The sequence below is a fragment of the Sebastes umbrosus genome, chromosome 14 (assembly GCF_015220745.1).
Source record: "Sebastes umbrosus isolate fSebUmb1 chromosome 14, fSebUmb1.pri, whole genome shotgun sequence".
In the NCBI taxonomy this organism is placed as follows: Eukaryota; Metazoa; Chordata; class Actinopteri; order Perciformes; family Sebastidae; genus Sebastes; species Sebastes umbrosus.
The window spans coordinates 19,052,471-19,067,600 of NC_051282.1; the positions used below are offsets into that span (position 1 = coordinate 19,052,471).

Sequence of the window (15,130 nt, forward strand, 5' to 3'; positions counted from 1 at the left end):
AGTGTGAAACATGCAAAAACATTATGGAATACATCACAAATATTCAATGGCAGCTGTTAAGGAAATGACCACAGCTGTATGTGTTTCATAGCTCATAACACGATATCATCAGCCACACCCTCTCGCTACCTGAACAGCTCTGTGCCTCAGCAGGTAACGTTATAGTCCAGTTGAAATCGCACTAAATCCGATAAATGTATTCTTTTCTACCTGAGAGATCGATGGAACTGAAACGTCATACTTTAATAGTTCTAGTTTCAAATCGGCTAATTTAATGGAGTGACCAGTTTCCGCTGGTTACCTGGCAACGGATTTTGGCCAATAAATTTAGCACATAATCCCCCAGTAAACCCGTGAATTGCCGTTTTTTACACTCTGGTGTTTGTACAGATTTAATAAACTATTGACACAACATGTTAATTAGTGAACTTTAGAGGTGCTGGTAAGCAGATGTTGTTACCTTTGGACAGAGCCAGCCAGGTAACCGCCCAGCCAACATGGTTATGTGAGCCCCACATGGGTTATGCTGGGGGTACTTGGGTACCAAGTGAGTATGGGCCCAAAATTGGCATCATATCTGGGGCCCACTTGGATCAACTAAGTTGGTCCCACATGGGCTCCCCATGTGGGCTACCCATGTGGGTCCTAGTTGGGTCACTAATGGGAAATTAGTGCATGGGCTCAGAATGGGCAACACAAATGGCGCCCGCTTGGGTCAACTAAGTTGGTCCCAAATAGGCTCCCCATGTGGGCTACCTGTGTGGGTCCTAGTTGGGTCACTACTGGGAAATTAGTGCATGGGGCCAACATAGAAGCTGTGGACAAACCCACTTACAACCCATATTTCAGCCCATGGAGTCCCCATGTAGTACCCACATAGAACTTAAAGCTGGGGCCAAGATGGGTCTTGGGTATGTTGCCCAGTTGGGGCCCACATAACACCCATTGTAATCCTGCATGGAATCCATGTGAGCAATTGACATTGGGTCATTATGGAACCCACGGACAATCCCATATAGGGCCCATTTTTCAGCCCATTTACTACCCACATGGGCACCACATAACAATATTGGCTGGGCGTTTCTCACCTGTTTCCATTCGTTGCACTAAGCTAACTAACCTGGCTAGCTGCTGGAGGTAGCTTCAAATTGACCATACAAATATTATAGTGGTAACGTTGGCTATCAGTTTGCATACCTGTATTTCCCAAAATGTCGAAATATCATTTGCCTTTTAATAGTTTCTAAAGATATACGGTTGAGTATGGTGGTTTCCATATATTGTGATACAGATTAGTTAGCATTTTACTTGTCGCTGAGTAACATCCATTACGCAGCTGTTACAGGAATTTTACAATTAGCGTTTCCCACCTTCCTTTAACAGCCTTACAGCAGACAACCATAAAAAAACTATGATTATAGCAAATTCAGAACTTGTGTTGACTATTTTAGAAAGTTAAGAGACTGTGTTGTTTCTAAAAGATACTGTACAACTGTACATTTTCTTGGACCACCCTGAGGCAAAAGAATAACACACTATCTTAAACTCACTAATGGGAACTATTATTTATTTAAATAGACTGGGATTCTGTTCGGTGTAAAGTCTTTCTATCATGCTATATAACTTGTGGTTAACTGTAGCTCATGTTCTGTATACAGTACGCTGCTAAGCGCACCATTTTAACTAAAATCAAGGATTAATGAACAGTATATATTCTGTATATATTTTAAAGAAATGGCTAGAATTCGGCTTGTTTGTTATGATACTGTAGAGCATAAATGTGTTCCTGTTATCCATCTAAATAACATATTTGAGGCATCCTTAGTTTTTTTCAGATCATTCAGGTTAGAGAAACATTTGAAGAGCTCATCCCTTTGACATCTTGCTGTTTATCTTGTAATGTGTTAAATGCCTTATGATCTCAATCCTGCTAGTCTTTTGCAACTTGTTTTATTTTGTCAAAATATGCATTTTTTTTATATTAACTCACCTGCATGTTTGCACAGAGCGCTGACAAGTTAAACTGTGGAAATAAAAATGTGTTTAAATGCATCCCGTTCCAGACAAATGCAAATGGCAGCCGAACACCGCAGGTCTTCGCCGGTGCAGTGTGAGGAGAAAATTGGTCATTGTGAGAAGGGTATGCTGGATCTGACCCAGGCTACAACCAGACATGCAAGTGTGAAATCCAGTTGAAAGGTAAGCAGCTGATAAAGCTACATAACAAAAGCAATATCATCTCTCCCCCTCTCTCCAAAATTTCTTTTCATCCATCTTCCCCCCTCCTTTCTTTGCATTCATCTCCTCATTCACTGGGCTATTTTCACAACTTCATACAGCAGATAGATGTAAGTTTAATAAAATATCACTTTATGATGCAGTTCATTGAAAAGCCTTTGAGGCTGTGTGATGTCTAAGATACCAATTAGATTTGACTCAAAACTGCTTAATATATGTTTCTCTTTTTTTTCTGTTGCTTAATGTGTACGGAGCAATTAGGTGCACATCACTCATGCCTGTTGGGTCTGTTACCATAGCTACAATACGATTGTGCAGACAATCATCTGGTCCTTGTTTCCTCCAATAGGGTCGCACGGCTGAAGCTGCAATATAAAGTAAAGATGCTCATCTTTCAGCAACACACTAGTAAGAATCAGAAAAAGGTCCATGAGTGTGAGAAAGTATTGCAGAGTGGCAGGCAGGGGACTGCGCCCAGTCATGGCGGACCACAGAAACAAGATCCGACGAGCCACACAGCAGGAGAGGAAGGTGAGAGCATCTACCATTTTGAAATTCAACTCCTCTTATTGTTCATTGAAAGAGTTTAGCAGAACAAAACAGTGACAGTAAACAAGATATGCCTTTGCATTCAGGCTTTGAACGCAAACAAAAGGGTCCAGGAGGAGCAAAAAGGAAGTGTCACTTTAAATGAAATGCATTAGTTGGATGAATGCAGGCAAACTGTCTGCTTATACTTCTAAATGTAGTCCGAGGCTGCTCAAGTCACATTTAGTTTGGTGAGATCAAAGAATTCCAGCTGTGCTTTGCTTAAAAGGAAGATGTTGTTTTTTTACGTTACATATGATGGAACAGCTGGAAATGGGGGGAAAATTGCAAAACAGTGTCTTGGTTTAAATGATCAGAATCTGTCGTAAATTAATGCATAAATTTGAAAGTACAGATGTGGCCTCAATCAAAGAGAGCTCCAAATGCCATCAATCAGAACATCTGAGGAAAAGATGCGTTCAGGGACAATCATAGAGGAGCTTTGAAACCAGGCTTGTTGAAATCAAAGGCCCGAGAGCTGAAATATTTTTTTTTGCAGGCTATCTGTATCCTTCTGAGAAAAAATAAATGTGGTCAGTTAATCTGCGGCTTGGAAAAGAACAAGAGCCAATGCAGCGTGTTCAAGCTGCCCCCCTACTGGGCGGCCCATGAGCCTGTCGATATGGTGGTTTGATGTTGGATGGAAAATAAGAACCCCCCACAACAAACAGAGAGGGCTGGAACAGAGAGACTGGAACAGAGAAAGAGAGGGTAGAAAGGGAAGAACCATCGACAGATGGACTCTGTTGTGATTAAAGATGGCGGCAGTCTTTACTGCAGACTACGAAGGACTATACTCGATCCATAGAAAAGCGGTGGGAGTAGTCTGCGATTCAACACAACAGAACCAAGAAGCACACAGTGAGGTAAACCAGCAGGTATGATGTCTGCTTTTGAATCTCTCTGAGGATGAAAAGTACGGTTAGCAGTAACTTTCCATTGTGTTGTTTATCGTTCTATTATGTCTGTCATCGTTTTTCATGTCAGTGCCATACTGGTTCGGCTGTGTCCTCCCTCTCATCAAAACCGAAGCACATCATTTGATTTGACCAGTGAATGTGCATCCCATGACCAGACTACTGAAGACCCCGATAGACTGAACGCTTAAATTAATTTGGATTTTTTTCAAGCCAGCAGATGTCTGACAATGTACTTTCGCCATTTGGTACATGGTTACGGATGTATGTCTTTGTATTATATCACCGTAAGAAATATGGGCCTTTTTAATACGATTTATTTTCCCCTTCTTGTGGGAATGTGGTGCTCTGTGAGCTATAATATCCAGCAAAATAAACTCAAGTCTGGAAATTGCTCAATCCTCTGTGCCTAATCCACTCCAAGGCTTGTTAGTCATGATATATTCAGCCAGGACAAAGGACATCAGCAGGACTCCAGAATACATTTTCTGACAGTCTTTTGATATTACTCTTTTCATTTCAGAACTTAAAGCAGACATTGAATAACGTTAATACGCCTGACTTTTTATTAAAACCCTCTTATCTGTAATAACTTGGTTAATCATATCAACGGTTTCGAGTGTCTCAGTTTAGTCTATAAGTCCTGTGTATGTTTCCATTTTTGTCTCGTCTTGTTTGTTGTTTCTTTTGTTCATCTTAACTTTTATTGAATTCTTTGAAGACAGACAATTTGAAAACTAGAAATCTCTATTATGTGCACTCAGAATGGGGGCATTCATTTACACGTCTTAATGGGCTTTTGTTCATCCGAGAGTCTTCAACAGAGATAAGCCTATTTTAGCCAAGGCCTACTAGGGACTAGTCTAAATCCACACTGACAGGTGGAACAAAAGACAAGTGAAAGGACTGAATTGGGAAACATGAAGTCGTCCTCTGGTAACACTTAACTGCAGCAGGATGTTTGAGCATTCAAAAGTATTTTAGTATTTCCTATTCCTATTCCTAATAAGAAACTGAAATCATTCACACATTTCTTCTCATCTTTCTTTAGGAGCCATTATTATGATAAGTCTTTTGACAAGCTACAGAATTAGCATTTTTTTTTTCTGTAATCAGAATTTAATATCACTGATCAGTGAACACATAAAAACAATAACAAATAACTCTCATTGAAGGCTTTTAGCAACTACCAACAATTCTCACACAAAATACTACTTTTACATATTAGCTGATTTCATAAATAAGCAGGTCTGGTTCATACAGTCACAGTGTCTCCTATTGTTCCTCTGTCTGCTGAGCAGCTCCACTGGGCCGGTTGCTTCAGGGCTTCTTGTTAGTTGCTGAGGAAGGGAACAGTATTTTTTCATTCACCCTCCACACCCAGCTGTTTTTAGCTGTTCAAGGGATTCAATTACGATCCTTCTGGTCACACGACCTCTCGTGTTACTGAAGTCTTTCCAGTGTACTGTAAAAATGTTGGTGAATGTAGTTTTTAAATTGGATGCAAAATACATTATCATTTGACACTGTAAAACAACAGGGGAAAAATATATATCTAAGTGGTATGTATAAACCTTAATAGAATAGCTTAATGCACTGTCAAAGCTGTTATTGTAATTCAAGTCTGTGTACTCACTGAAAAAGTTATTTAGATAAACCTGGTAGATCAGTGATGTGAAATGTATGCCATGTACAGGACCCACTATAGCCTTGGTTTGACACGGCCAGGGACCTGTATGGATACATACAGCATTACCTCAATGGGTAATGAGGAAAAAGCCCAAATGAATCAGAATCAGCTTTATTGGATAGGTACACATACCAGGAATTTGAATTTTTTTGTTGTTGCTCTGATTCATAGAAATACAGCTAAAAACAGGGACAACAAACCTGAACATGAGTAAACATAAACATTCACACTGTAGCTATTATGTACATAAGCTATTATATAAGGTAAATAAATATTATAAAAAGTATAAACAATACAAGAAGGAACAACATACAATGTCAAAGTCATGCCATTTCTGTAAATTGTAAACAATAATACAGTAGTGCAATGGTGCAGATTGCAAATATGCTGGAATAAATATTGATTGACTAATGTAACAGGTTGCTTTATATACATGACATAGGTGGATATGTACAGTATATGCATGTATACATGTCAGTTTACAGTATACTCACTGCACTTGCACTGCAACTTAGATGTATTGGCCTATTTGACAATGGTATGTATATGTTACAAAACAGTGTATATTTAAACAATAAAATATCAAATATATAGTGTCAGTTAACTGATGTTAACTGTTCATCAGAGACGGCCAATGACCATAATCTTTAAATTAGAAAAGGAAAAATGTGTCGGTCATTATGGTCCAGTTTTGAAACAAAACAAAGAAGTGGGAACAGCAAATAAATAGTAGTTCAAGGTGTTGCATCCATCAGAGTTCAGTAGATGTCCAATAGGCCACAGAATAAAGCAGAAAGATAACATACGAGTGGGTATGGAGTACTTAAAAAAAAAACACAATTTGATGTATATACATATTTTAAAATATCCCTAATGATGTAACCTCTGAGTGTGAGAAGTCTTACCAAAATTGGACACTGCTTGTGATCAGGGTTCACTGATGTGCAGTCAGTGTCTTGTAGTTTTCATGGTCCTCCTCTTCTTCTTTTGATTAACTGATAAATGTCACTGCTGGCAGAGTGACTGATCTGAAAACCCACGCCAGCTGTCTGCAGCACTCAATCACATGTTCCCTTCCTTTCTCTTATTTCTCTTCATCAGTAATGCCCTGCATTTGATCACGCCAGGTTCTGACCACCGTTTTGATGTTTAAAAAAAGAGCTGCTGATAATTTAGCATAGCTCTAGCTAGCAGAAAAGAAGAGAGGGTGCTGAGTAAACCTTAACTTGATATGTGATTTACCTCCTCTCTTAGTCTGCCCTCTGTGTTGTTAAACAGGAAATATACTGTCATGCAATAACATCATCCTGGGTTTGATTTCTGATTATCTAGATTTGTGTGTGTTTTATCAGTAACAGTGTCACATGCTGTTGCAAAAAGGATATAAACAAGGAAGAGTAGAGTAAAGGAAACATTTTCAATCCAGTAAATCATTATGTTCAAAAAGCCCCTGTTGGGAAAACACCATGCTGCCTTATCAGTTTATGGCATATAAGGTTTTGGGAGCTTGCCCAATGTTACTGGGATTATGGTACAACTTTATCCTCAGATAAAGGATATAGTAAAATCATACAGTAGTTCCTTAATATTCTATGTTTTTTGCTGTGTAAACTGCAGACTTAACACTTCTTCTTCTTCTTCTTCTTCAGGAACAAATGGATGGCAAAGACAAACTATCATGGCGTCATTCTGCTTTGGCCAGGCCTTCTCGTGTATCAGCGATGAGAGGGACGCTACCGTCACCGCAGCCCCATGTGTTGAATAAGCATGCGATGGAATCCTCATTAAATGGACGTACTGCCGGAGGACGTGTGCGGAAGACAATCAAAGTCAAGGTAAAAACATGTTGATTTGCATGTAAATCAGCATTTTCTCTATCATCATCTTTATGTGGGTTGTTTTAGAGGGCCATCATATCTTCATTCTGAGGTTCTGAAGTATTGTTAAGATTTTCTAGTGGAAGGAATCTGATATTGTGAGAACTGTTGAAAATAAATAGAAATACAGTGGATGGTCAGAGAAAATAATGGAGTGTTTTGAGTTTCAGGATGCTTAAATAGTTGCTGCCCAAAATCAATTTTGCCTGGAGGAAGCTGAAGTGTGTTGAGTCTGTTTCATGTTTTTATCTTGCTGGCTTAAATATTGTAAGCGCTGTGTACTCTGCACACTTTAACAGGTTTCTAGGTTTGAGCAGGCAATTCAGGTGATATGATGAGACAAGGTGTGAAATATATATTCCTGCTCTTTCTCCTGCTCCCAAATGGTTTGATGAAATTACAGAATCAAATGTGTTCATGTTTTTATGGTCTCCCATCAGCCTTTCATCTTAGACTCAGTGAAACCGTGTGACTGCTCAATGATTGCCTGGCATGATGGCTGGCTTTATTGCTGCGTTTAGTCTTTGTACTGTAAATCATAAGTAATAATGACACAATCAAGTGTATCTAACAGTGTTGCTAAGTTGAGTGAAAACATTATTGCATTGAATGTCTGTTTCAAAGCATCAGCACTAGGTGTTTACAACATATATAAAGGCATATTATTGCAATTCTGTGTGACGTATGTGACATATTCTCAGTCAAAACAGTAAAAAAAAAGATTAACATTGTGTCTAATGGTGCAAAGTGGTATGTTGATGGCTCTTTGTAACACCACAGTGTTTATACAAAAGAGGTATGCCACTGCTTAGTTTGGTTTTCACCTATAGATTTATTGGTTTTATTCATAAACACATGAATAAATATACAGTATATCTCCAAGGCTGCTGCAAGACTTTGGGCAACATTAGGAGCTAGGAAACATATCATTCAAACAGAGGAATGTTGCAAGCCATTGAATATTATTGTTACACTGAATGCATCCCATGTGTTTGTGTTTGAGCGGTCATGTCGCCACTAACATGAATTAAACCAAGGAAAAGGTCACTGCAATTTATGTGTTTGTGTATATTGGAAACCAGACATGAAATCCACTGTTTCCATATTGTTAGAAGAAATGTTGTTAAAGGAACAGTGTGTAACATTTCGGGGGATCTATTAGCAGAAATGTAATATAATATTCATAACTATGTTTCATTAGTGTATAATCACCTGAAACTAAGAATCGTTGTGTTTTCGTTAGCTTAGAATGAGCCCTTCATATCTACATAGGGAGCGGGTCCTCTTCACGGAGTCCGTCATGTTGCACCGCCATGTTTCTACAGTAGCCCAGAACGGACAAACCAAACACTGACTCTAAGGCGAACCTTTTGCATATTTACGTTACCTGAAGGCCACCGTAGTTCTCCTACACACTTGTGAAACTGCGGTAACGTGTGCCAAACCGTGGCACCGCCAGCCACGGCCAGACTTCCATTGCTTCTAAAGTAGTGTTATTATGGTATGGATGGCCTCTGAGCGAGGCGAATGTTGTTACCACGGTTTTGCAAAATCCTACACACTGTACCTTTAAATACTTTGTCATTGTGCATGTTGTGGTAGAGACAAGTAGTACAATTTGTGGCTGGCTGTGCATGATGTGCATTGTATGTTGAAGTAAAATATCATAACATCAGGTATCATGGAGTTTCACTAAGTTTACCGCTGGTGTTTTTTATCGCTTTGTCAGCTGTTCTAGTGAAACTTCCTGGTAGTAAAATTCATAAGTGAATGCACCACCTAACAGGAAAGGTAAAACTTATAAATCTGGTGCAGTCTTCGGTAGGAACGGAAACCTGCAAACAGACACTTTGCAGTTTGAAACTGTTTTGTATTTGCAACACGCAAATAGCAAACGTGCACCTTCTATGTCATAAACCTTGCACTAGAAGCCATGACAGGAAGGACCTTTAATGATTTTATACATTAAGCTCAGTTTACCCGTCACCTCAACCTGTTAACAGATTTACGATGTCTTCTGTGGCTAGAGGGAGCTTTCTGAAGTGATGATATCATGTTTTTATCTGATGAAAGGTGCTGAGTTGCATTATGGGAAATGTAGGATCCAGCATTTTTGGAGCTTGACCCATACTAGGGATTAAAAATGAGGACAACTCTGCCTCTGCTGTATCAGTGTTGTCCTGCAAGTGCAATACTAAATCGCTGGAGTGCACATTTGTTATGTGAGCTGTCGATCTGACATGATCCATAATGTAATTTGCGGTAGTATAAACATCTTCATCATTTATATACAGCATATACACAATATAGGCACAATATTTACTTACTTGTGATCCATATTGAATGCTAATGGTATTGAGATTAATATGCATTTGATTTTGATCAGCCAATATATACTCTTTCGTATTTTTGATTGTAAGATATCAAATATGTTTTATAGCGGGGCAGTTGAGCATAACAATTGTGCATTCTGCGATAAAAGCAACATGTTTGGCTCAGATAGGTTTATATGTTATGAAAAGATATAAATATTGGAGTGCTGCAAATTTGGCCTCTCAAATAGATACTTAATACTCCTAACTGTTGCAGAGAACAGATTTTTTTTACTCTTGATGATTTCCAAAGTGTGTTCAAGTCGATTACATCAGATGCCAGAAGATCACAGACATGTTTTTTTCCCTCTTTATTTTTTAAGGGTGCTTTTTAAAGCTTTTAACTTGAGAAAAACGTGAAAAACAAATAAAAGGAGCATGGCCACTCAAGGGTCAAACGTCACCCCCTTGTCTTCATGACAGAATGACAACCAATACACCTTTAAGACGGCAAGATTTTCAGCTTTCTATTGGTGCATTTCTCTTTTTATTAGCTGTACAATTGCCAGAGATATCGCTGGATAAAGTTCAGGATTGCCGGTAACCTCTAGTCCCAGGTCGTATGAGAACTTTTTAGTTCGGGTAGGCATTTCGGGTTCATACAACAATGTTTTACTTTTGCAGTGGCCGTCATATCTGAGCAAGGGAGCTGATATATTTGTCTGGTCTCCAACCTGTGAACAAGCCGACTTGGTTGAACTTATAAGGAAACTAATGGTGCCTTCAAATGGGGGTCGTGATTACCGTGTTTACGGGTTGGGCCCATATGAACGCCCCCCCTCATGTCGTATTCACGACCTCGGAAGTTGAAAGTTTCTGAAATTTCCGAGTTCACGACTCGTGTAAATGACTTACCATGTTGTAAACACAAGTTCCATTTGAAGGCACCATTAGATCAGTCTACTGTCGGACTACCTCACAGGGTCAAAGAGACACACTAATACACCATGGCAATGTGCAAACTCCAATAGGATTTGATTTTTTTGTTTTATTTATTTTTTTGATATGCAATAGCACTTTTTCTTTTTTTTAAAGGTCCAATATTATAAAAAAGTGAGATTTTCATGTTTTTTTATTATAAAGCAGGCTTAAGTCCTATATAAATACTGTGAAAGTATCGAAACACTCAATCCCCAGGGAAATACACAGAGCCAGTATTAAGAAACTCTGCATTTGAAACAAGCTGTCTGCCCATTCGTGATGTCACGAATATACAATATTTAGACCCTTGACATAATTTTAAATGTACGCATTCTAAATGTGTCCCAGTTTATTCCTGGTTGCAGTGTATGTGAATGTCATCAGCTGACAGGGAAGTACACATGGACCCAAGCTGTTGCCTAGCAACGCAATTCTGTTGCAATTCTGTCGCAATTCTGTCAAAATGCGCTAAAACGGAGCGTTTCAGACGGAGGGTAAATACAGGCAGATTCAGGCCGACAGTATGAGGAAAATAGTGTTTTTTTTTTAACATTACAGCATGTAAACATGTTCTAGTAGAAACACAAAATACAAGTATGAACCTGAAAATCAGCATGATATGGGACCTTTAAAACAAAGTGGCCTGTATATGGCATGATACAACAACCAAGGAGGCGGGTCACTAGGGGCAAAATGTGCTGCCATGGCCCTCTGGGGCCAAATTTGCAGCGCCCCCAATATCTATATCTTTTTTAGTAACATATAAACCTACATTAGTAAAATGCACAATTGTTCTGAATATATCAGGTTATAGCTTCCCTTCTATTAAGCCCTATTTCAGTGGAAGCTAAAAAAGCAAGAAAGGAAATGCTCCAGCCTCTTTTTCCAAGATATTAATTTTTGATTATTGAGAGAAAGAGAGAGGAGAGACAAAAAAGACTAGCACATGTATGGCAGCTAAGCAGTGGTAATGTGTGTAGTGAACGGACGAGGCGCTGTGTATCATCTGCTGTGTGAGAGAGAGAGAGAGAGAGAGAGAGCTTCTCAGCTCCACCACAGACAGACAGTGAGAGAGAGAGAGACAGTCATGGAGAGCTGGAGAGCGGACTGTTTTCTTTGTTATTTTTAAAACTCTTTTGCAAAATTCGCATTTTAAAACTATGACACTATGTCGGCGGCGACTTGTGCTGCTCCAAACAGCCGATGCGCTCGAGAGCAGCAAGAAGATTTTCACCGGTTAAGTATAATATGTCACTTTTTCTCCTCCTCCTCCTCCTCCTCCTCATTCAGCTCAGCTCAGCTCAGCTCAGAGAGATTGCGGTATATAGTCGTGGAGATAAATGTGCCATTGCTTTGCTGGTGCTGCTGCTCTGGTTGTAAATCTCTTCGGATATATTGGTGTTGTTGGGATTCCCTCTCTCTCTGTGTGTGTGTGTCCTCTGAATGTCTGCGGTCGCCCTGTTTGTTCCTTTAGTTTCGCAGCTGCTAGCGGAGAGACAGTGCAGATATTAATAGGTGAATAGTGGGACAAAGTTGTGCACTTGTCGGTGGGCTTGCTGAAAGGCCTGGCTATGTGTATGTGTGTGTGTATGCGTGTGTGTGTGTGTGTACATGGGAGTTTGTTTCTGGCTCCCCTCCCCCAACCAGCCTGCTGCTGTTTCTGCTCATTCTGGAGAGGCCAAGACATGAATGTGATGAGAGGCTCACTTCAAAAAGGGAGATACACATTTTCAGGGGAAAAAACAGGACATTTCCTAGAATCTGCGTATGAATACTCACTGTCAGGCCACACACACACACACCTGTGACCGCAGCACCGTTAAATGACAATGTTAATGCGCGTCTTATACTGAACACCTCTATAGTGCCGACGCATCATATATACAGGTAGAGCAAGGTGACTGCTGTTGACCACAAGATTATTAATAATAACCATGCTTGTATTAAAACATCCTCATTATATTGGCCACAAGATTATTAATAATCAGAATTAGAATCAGAATCAGAATTAGAATCAGAATCAGAATCAGAATTAGAATTAGAATCAGAATCAGAATTAGAATTAGAATCAGAATCAGAATCGTGTTTATTGCCAGGTGTAAGAGGTATACACTAGGAATTTGCTTTGGATTTGTTGGTGCAAGTTAAACAGTATAATAACAAAAGAATAGATAAAAACGTTAGAATAAAACAACAATAAAATGTTTTAATTTCTACCAATATACAAAATAAGCTATAAAAAAATAAACATGATATAAACAGATAGTGTGTAATAACCATGCTTGTATTAAAACATCCTCATTATATTGGCCACAAGATTATTAATAATCAGAATTAGAATTAGAATCAGAATCAGAATCAGAATTAGAATCAGAATCAGAATCAGAATCGTGTTTATTGCCAGGTGTAAGAGGTATACACTAGGAATTTGCTATGGATTTGTTGGTGCAAGTTAAACAGTATAATAAGAAAAGAATAGATAAAAACGTTAGAATAAAACAACAATAAAATGTTTTAATTTCTACCAATATACAAAATAAGCTATAAAAAAATAAACATGATATAAACAGATAGTGTGTAATAACCATGCTTGTATTAAAACAGCCTCATTATATTGGCCACAAGATTATTAATAATAACCATGCTTGTATTAAAACAGCCTCATTATATTGGCCACAAGATTATTAATAATAACCATGCTTGTATTAAAACAGCCTCATTATATTGGCCACAAGATTATTAATAATAACCATGCTTGTATTAAAACAGCCTCATTATATTGGCCACAAGATTATTAATAATCAGAATTAGAATCAGAATCAGAATCAGAATTAGAATTAGAATCAGAATCAGAATCGTGTTTATTGCCAGGTGTAAGAGGTATACACTAGGAATTTGCTATGGATTTGTTGGTGCAAGTTAAACAGTATAATAACAAAAGAATAGATAAAAACGTTAGAATAAAACAACAATAAAATGTTTTAATTTCTACCAATATACAAAATAAGCTATAAAAAAATAAACATGATATAAACAGATAGTGTGTAATAACCATGCTTGTATTAAAACAGCCTCATTATATTGGCCACAAGATTATTAATAATAACCATGCTTGTATTAAAACAGCCTCATTATATTGGCCACAAGATTATTAATAATCAGAATCAGAATCGTGTTTATTGCCAGGTGTAAGAGGTATACACTAGGAATTTGCTTTGGATTTGTTGGTGCAAGCCAAACAGTATAATAAAAAAAGAATAGATAAAAACGTTAGAATAAAATTGCAATAGAAAAATTGAATTTCTACCAATATACAAAATAAGCTATAAACAAAAATAAACATGATGTAAACAGATAGTGTGTAATAACCATGCTTGTATTAAAACAGCATCATTTTCAGTCCAGCACACCTGGCCTTAAAGCACAGTGCACACGTGCTGCTCACACTTCAGGATTGTGCAGAGATTTTAAGGCACTATAGTTGCCAATTTGTGTCTTTAATCAGGTAAATGATTTGTATCTGTTTTGGAAAAGACAAGGCCACACACTTGTGACCGCAGAACCATTAAATGTCAATATTAATGCGCATCTTATAGTGCCGACGCATCATTACATATACAGGTATAGCAAGGTGACTGCTATTATTGACCACAAGATTATTATTCATAACCATGCTTGTATTGAAACAGCCTCATTTTCAGTCCTGCACACCTGGCCTTATAAGCACAGTGCACACGTGCTGCTCACACTTAAGGATTGTACAGAGATTTTAAGGCACTATAGTTGCCAATTTTGTCTTTTATCAGGAAAAATGATTTGTATCTGGATTGAAAAGACAAGAGAGTGGGTGTGCCCTAAAGGGGAAACGTTATGGCAACCATTAAAAAAATAGTTCTTCTGAAAAATCCCAGCCAGAGTAAAAACCCAGCTGTCAGACGTTTTTATTTTTTTTAAATCTACTTTTTTTAAAGATTTATTTTTAATCCCCAAACCATCATTAACACCGAGCTATAAATAGGGTTTTTTGATTGGTCAGAGCCATTACTGGTCACTGGCCCTCATCTGTCAAGAAATATTGTCTTGCTGCAGGGATGAGTGATTTATTTTTTTTTTTTTCTGTGGCTACATTAGGGAATCGGCACTAAAATGGTTTCTGACACTGTATCCGGGAAGCTTAATCATGAGCTGTATATGTGCAGTCTTTAGAGGTGTATAGGCGCTACTGTGTCTTTGCTCAGCAAGACAGCTCAGGGACAATACATGGGGGGCCAGGACAGGACGTGTCCTTGAACAAGACATCCAATCCCTGAAATCATACGCTATACTCTGCAGCTGACCTGCACTATGATAGCAGGGAATGAAATACGGAGAGAATAGGATGATATGATCAATAAAGTATCATATGCAGCACTGCTCATATCACCTAACAGTATAGTAGGGCTGCACGATTAAATAGAATCACAATATTGGTTTCCCACAATTACAGTAAATGAACATGATCACCTGCAACATTGACGTTTAAAATGC

At 38.4% G+C, this 15,130-nt stretch overlaps 1 protein-coding gene across 4 annotated transcripts in view; it reads left to right on the top strand.

The window, feature by feature from the left end:
- The window catches only part of axin1 (axin 1), a 44,319-nt gene that overhangs the window by 3,294 nt on the left and 25,895 nt on the right, over window positions 1-15,130 (top strand). For 2 of the 4 annotated variants that reach the window (XM_037792380.1, XM_037792377.1), the window contains exons 2-4: window positions 2,064-2,199; window positions 2,588-2,769; window positions 7,083-7,268. The gene's annotated coding sequence lies outside the window, so the exon portion shown is untranslated. Of the gene's footprint in view, window positions 1-2,063; window positions 2,200-2,587; window positions 2,770-3,584; window positions 3,705-7,082; window positions 7,269-11,200; window positions 11,840-15,130 lie in introns of those variants that run through there. The other 2 variants (XM_037792378.1, XM_037792379.1) reach the window with 2 other exon arrangements.